Below are 6,248 nucleotides of genomic sequence, written 5' to 3'. Positions count from 1 at the left end.
AATTAATTGAATATACTTCAAATATGAGATATACTAGAAAAGTACATGTTTATTAAGTATACCATACACATACTATAATTTCACCTCAATACACTTATGAAGTGTACTTTAAATGAGTGTTTTTTCCTCAGTATTTGAGTTATTACTATATGTTCACTGTAATTCCACGTCAACACACTCTGATGCCTACAGTAACGCAGTAAGGCAGTAACGCAGTAACGCAGTAACGCAGTAAGGCAGTAACACAGTAACGCAGTAACGCAGTAAGGCAGTAACGCAGTAACTCAGTAACGCAGTAACGCAGTAACGCAGTAACTCAGTAACGCAGTAAGGCAGTAACGCAGTAACGCAGTAAGGCAGTAACACAGTAACGCAGTAACACAGTAACGCAGTAACGCAGTGACGCAGTAACGCAGTAAGGCAGTAAGGCAGTAACGCAGTAACGCAGTAACGCTGTAAGGCAGTAACGCAGTAACGCAGTAACGCAGTAAGGCAGTAACGCAGTAAGGAAGTAACACAGTAACGCAGTAACACAGTAACACAGTAACGCAGTAACACAGTAACACAGTAACACAGTAACGCAGTAAGGCAGTAACGCAGTAACGCAGTAACGCAGTAACACAGTAACGCAGTAACACAGTAACGCAGTAACACAGTAACGCAGTAACGCAGTAAGGCAGTAACACAGTAACGCAGTAACGCAGTAAGGCAGTAACGCAGTAACTCAGTAACGCAGTAACGCAGTAACGCAGTAACTCAGTAACGCAGTAACGCAGTAAGGCAGTAACGCAGTAACGCAGTAAGGCAGTAACACAGTAACGCAGTAACGCAGTAAGGCAGTAACGCAGTAACGCAGTAACGCAGTAAGGCAGTAACACAGTAACGCAGTAACACAGTAACGCAGTAACACAGTAACACAGTAACGCAGTAAGGCAGTAACCCAGTAACGCAGTAACGCAGCTCTATGAGCTGAAGGTAGTACTGCGGAGGTGATGTCCCACAACTTAAGTGTTATCTTCTCCTGTACCTGTCTGGCAGGTATGCCACGTGGGAGTTGGACAGGAAGGATATATCAATATGAACATGCTAGTGGCCACTCCGTTGGAGGAGAAATTCCACGTGGTTGAAATGAGGACCCACCACCCTACCAAGGGCTTCCGACTCCCGTTTCACGAAAAGGTCATTAGCTGAATAGAAAGGGAGATGGAGACTTCGGCTCCGTTCCACGAAAAGGTCATTAGCTGAATAGAAAGGGGATGGGAGACTTCGACTCCCGTTCACGAAAAGGTCATTAGCTGAATAGAAAGGGGAGATGGGAGACTTCGGCTCCCGTTTCACGAAAAGGTCATTAGCTGAATAGAAAGGGAGATGGGAGACTTCGGCTCCCGTTTCACGAAAAGGTCATTAGCTGAATAGAAAGGGAGATGGGAGACTTCGGCCCCGTTTCACGAAAAGGTCATTAGCTGAATAGAAAGGGGAGATGGGAGACTTCTGCTCCCGTTTCACGAAAAGGTCATTAGCTGAATAGAAAGGGGAGATGGGAGACTTCGGCTCCGTTTCACGAAAAGGTCATTAGCTGAATAGAAAGGGGAGATGGGAAACTTCGGCACCCGTTTCACGAAAAGGTCATTAGCTGAATAGAAAGGGGAGATGGGAGACTTCGGCCCTGTTTCACGAAAAGGTCATTAGCTGAATAGAAAGGGGAGATGGGAGACTTCGCCCCGTTTCTGGTCATTAGCTGAATAGAAAGGGGAGATGGGAGACTTCGGCCCCGTTTCATCATTAGCTGAATAGAAAGGGAGATGGGAGACTTCGGCTCCCGTTTCACGAAAAGGTCATTAGCTGAATAGAAAGGGGAGATGGGAGACTTCGCCCCGTTTCACGAAAAGGTCATTAGCTGAATAGAAAGGGGAGATGGGAGACTTCGGCTCCCGTTTCACGAAAAGGTCATTAGCTGAATAGAAAGGGGAGATGGAGACTTCGGCTCCCGTTTCACGAAAAGGTCATTAGCTGAATAGAAAGGGGAGATGGGAGACTTCGGCTCCCGTTTCACGAAAAGGTCATTAGCTGAATAGAAAGGGGAGATGGGAGACTTCGGCTCCCGTTTCACGAAAAGGTCATTAGCTGAATAGAAAGGGAGATGGGAGACTTCGGCTCCGTTTCACGAAAAGGTCATTAGCTGAATAGAAAGGGGAGATGGGAGACTTCGGCTCCCGTTTCACGAAAAGGTCATTAGCTGAATAGAAAGGGAGATGGGAGACTTCGGCTCCCGTCGACAGAAAACGTGTCAAAAGTTATTTTTCATCCTCCGGTGGTGGTGAGTCCGTTGCGGAGACGGGAGACGGGGAGAGAAGGTCAGTTAGATGTTTTCACAGCTGGATTTGTTTGGCGGCCATGTTTGTTTAACACGCTCTTGGCCGTGAAGCTGCCTGACAAAGACCCACACCGAGCCCGGTGGAGAGGGAGAGTGTGGCTTTTTCCAATCGTGCCCCGTGAAATAAAAAAAACGCACTTTATTCCCAACATAGTGCACTACCTTGTAGCCTTTATGGGCCCTGATCGAAATTAGTACACTTTATAGGGAATAGTGTGACATTTAGCACGCAGACCTGGCCTCGTTCGTCTTCGTTTTGTGGGGGTGCATTGCTCATCAAATGTTTGTGTAATTCATTGAGCGATCAACTGTCCGTCCCATAAATATGTCTAACCTCATTTCGGAGGGAATTTTTTTTTAAAGGTTGGAAGTTGGAAGCGTTTTTCAATCCACTTAATATTTTTTGTGTTTCTTTTAAAAAGCCTGAGTTATTTTCTAGTTTCCTCCTTTCCTCTGATCAAGGTTGTAGGGTTGTACGTCTACAACAGTCATTCGAACATTACTAACCGTTGACTGAATATGCAACTAGACTTTTGTTTTGTGTGATTTCTAGGGAGTAAGAAGCATGCTGTCCAGTCGGTCAGCTTATCATTGTGCGATACCCCAGGTGAACATGCATTCATAGATAGAGAATCACCACCCATTAACTTGAATGAGGATCCTTTTTTTTTTAATGAATTGTATTTCTATTGCTTTAAACATGTTGAAGTACATAGTTTTGTATGTTATTGATTCTTTCCAGGCCCATAAATTGACTATCTGGCAAGTGAGACATCTGCGCCAGGACAGAGACATCTTCCCCTAGAACAGAGACATCTTCCCCCAGAACAGAGACATCTGCCCCCAGGACAGAGACATCTACCCCAGAACAGAGACATCTTCCCCCAGAACAGAGACATCTTCCCCCAGAACAGAGACATCTACCCCAGAACAGAGACATCTTCCCCTAGAACAGAGACATCTATCCCCAGAACAGAGACATCTTCCCCCAGAACAGAGACATCTGCCCCCAGAACAGACATCTGCCCCCAGAACAGAGACATCTACCCCAGAACAGAGACATCTTCCCCCAGAACAGAGACATCTACCCCAGAACAGAGACATCTATCCCAGAACAGAGACATCTTCCCCCAGAACAGAGACATCTACCCCAGAACAGAGACATCTTCCCCCAGAACAGAGACATCTACCCCCAGAACAGAGACATCTTCCCCCAGAACAGAGACATCTACCCCAGAACAGAGACATCTACCCCAGAACAGAGACATCTACCCCAGAACAGAGACATCTTCCCCCAGAACAGAGACATCTACCCCAGAACAGAGACATCTTCCCCCAGAACAGAGACATCTACCCCCAGAACAGAGACATCTATTCCCAGAACAGAGACATCTATCCCCAGAACAGAGACATCTTCCCCCAGAACAGAGACATCTTCCCCCAGAACAGAGACATCTTCCCCTAGAACAGAGACATCTACCCCCAGAACAGAGACATCTATTCCCAGAACAGAGACATCTATCCCCAGAACAGAGACATCTTCCCCCAGAACAGAGACATCTTCCCCCAGAACAGAGACATCTACCCCCAGAACAGAGACATCTTCCCCCAGAACAGAGACATCTACCCCCAGAACAGAGACATCTACCCCCAGAACAGAGACATCTTCCCCCAGAACAGAGACATCTGCCCCCAGAACAGAGACATCTTCCCCCAGAACAGAGACATCTACCCCCAGAACAGAGACATCTACCCCCAGAACAGAGACATCTTCCCCCAGAACAGAGACATCTGCCCCCAGAACAGAGACATCTTCCCCTAGAACAGAGACATCTTCCCCCAGAACAGAGACATCTTCCCCCAGAACAGAGACATCTACCCCAGAACAGAGACATCTGCCCCCAGAACAGAGACATCTGCCCCCAGAACAGAGACATCTGCCCCAGAACAGAGACATCTTCCCCTAGAACAGAGACATCTTCCCCCAGAACAGAGACATCTTCCCCCAGAACAGAGACATCTACCCCAGAACAGAGACATCTGCCCCCATAACAGAGACATCTGCCCCCAGAAAAGATACATCTTCCCCCAGAACAGAGACATCTTCCCCAGAACAGAGACATCTGCCCCCAGAACAGAGACATCTTCCCCCAGGACAGAGACATCTTCCCCAGAACAGAGACATCTTCCCCCAGAACAGAGACATCTACCCCAGAACAGAGACATCTACCCCCAGAACAGAGACATCTACCCCCAGAACAGAGACATCTGCCCCCAGAACAGAGACATCTGCCCCCATAACAGAGACATCTGCCCCAGAAAAGATACATCTTCCCCCAGAACAGAGACATCTTCCCCCAGAACAGAGACATCTGCCCCCAGAACAGAGACATCTTCCCCCAGGACAGAGACATCTTCCCCCAGAACAGAGACATCTTCCCCCAGAACAGAGACATCTGCCCCCAGAACAGAGACATCTATTCCCAGAACAGAGACATCTATCCCCAGAACAGAGACATCTTCCCCAGAACAGAGACATCTTCCCCCAGAACAGAGACATCTTCCCCTAGAACAGAGACATCTACCCCAGAACAGAGACATCTATTCCCAGAACAGAGACATCTATCCCCAGAACAGAGACATCTTCCCCAGAACAGAGACATCTTCCCCCAGAACAGAGACATCTACCCCCAGAACAGAGACATCTTCCCCCAGAACAGAGACATCTACCCCCAGAACAGAGACATCTACCCCCAGAACAGAGACATCTTCCCCAGAACAGAGACATCTGCCCCCAGAACAGAGACATCTTCCCCCAGAACAGAGACATCTACCCCCAGAACAGAGACATCTACCCCCAGAACAGAGACATCTTCCCCCAGAACAGAGACATCTGCCCCAGAACAGAGACATCTTCCCCTAGAACAGAGACATCTTCCCCCAGAACAGAGACATCTTCCCCCAGAACAGAGACATCTACCCCAGAACAGAGACATCTGCCCCCAGAACAGAGACATCTGCCCCCAGAACAGAGACATCTGCCCCAGAACAGAGACATCTTCCCCTAGAACAGAGACATCTTCCCCCAGAACAGAGACATCTTCCCCCAGAACAGAGACATCTACCCCAGAACAGAGACATCTGCCCCCATAACAGAGACATCTGCCCCCAGAAAAGATACATCTTCCCCCAGAACAGAGACATCTTCCCCCAGAACAGAGACATCTGCCCCCAGAACAGAGACATCTTCCCCCAGGACAGAGACATCTTCCCCCAGAACAGAGACATCTTCCCCCAGAACAGAGACATCTACCCCCAGAACAGAGACATCTACCCCCAGAACAGAGACATCTGCCCCCAGAACAGAGACATCTGCCCCCAGAACAGAGACATCTGCCCCCATAACAGAGACATCTGCCCCCAGAAAAGATACATCTTCCCCCAGAACAGAGACATCTTCCCCCAGAACAGAGACATCTGCCCCCAGAACAGAGACATCTTCCCCCAGGACAGAGACATCTTCCCCCAGAACAGAGACATCTTCCCCCAGAACAGAGACATCTGCCCCCAGAACAGAGACATCTGCCCCCAGAACAGAGACATCTTCCCCAGAACAGAGACATCTGCCCCCAGAACAGAGACATCTTCCCCAGAACAGAGACATCTTCCCCCAGAACAGAGACATCTGCCCCCAGAACAGAGACATCTGCCCCCATAACAGAGACATCTGCCCCCAGAAAAGAGACATCTTCCCCAGAACAGAGACATCTTCCCCCAGAACAGAGACATCTACCCCCAGAACAGAGACATCTTCCCCAGAACAGAGACATCTACCCCAGAACAGAGACATCTACCCCCAGAACAGAGACATCTT

General features: G+C 48.6%; 1 long non-coding RNA gene across 1 annotated transcript; it reads left to right on the top strand.

Annotated features, from left to right (window-relative positions):
• The first annotated feature begins 530 nt into the window (after window positions 1-530).
• On the top strand, window positions 531-2,258 carry LOC127918222 (uncharacterized). Its single transcript, XR_008099501.1, has 5 exons — window positions 531-1,179; window positions 1,288-1,344; window positions 1,890-1,946; window positions 2,003-2,116; window positions 2,172-2,258. It is a non-coding gene; the product is annotated as an uncharacterized LOC127918222 (long non-coding RNA).
• The last annotated feature ends 3,990 nt before the right edge of the window (window positions 2,259-6,248 follow it).

This window comes from Oncorhynchus keta, unplaced genomic scaffold (assembly GCF_023373465.1).
Source record: "Oncorhynchus keta strain PuntledgeMale-10-30-2019 unplaced genomic scaffold, Oket_V2 Un_contig_13800_pilon_pilon, whole genome shotgun sequence".
Lineage (NCBI taxonomy): Eukaryota > Metazoa > Chordata > Actinopteri > Salmoniformes > Salmonidae > Oncorhynchus > Oncorhynchus keta.
The sequence above is the reverse complement of the archived record's forward strand: the minus strand, read 5'-3'. Positions and strand labels throughout refer to the sequence as shown.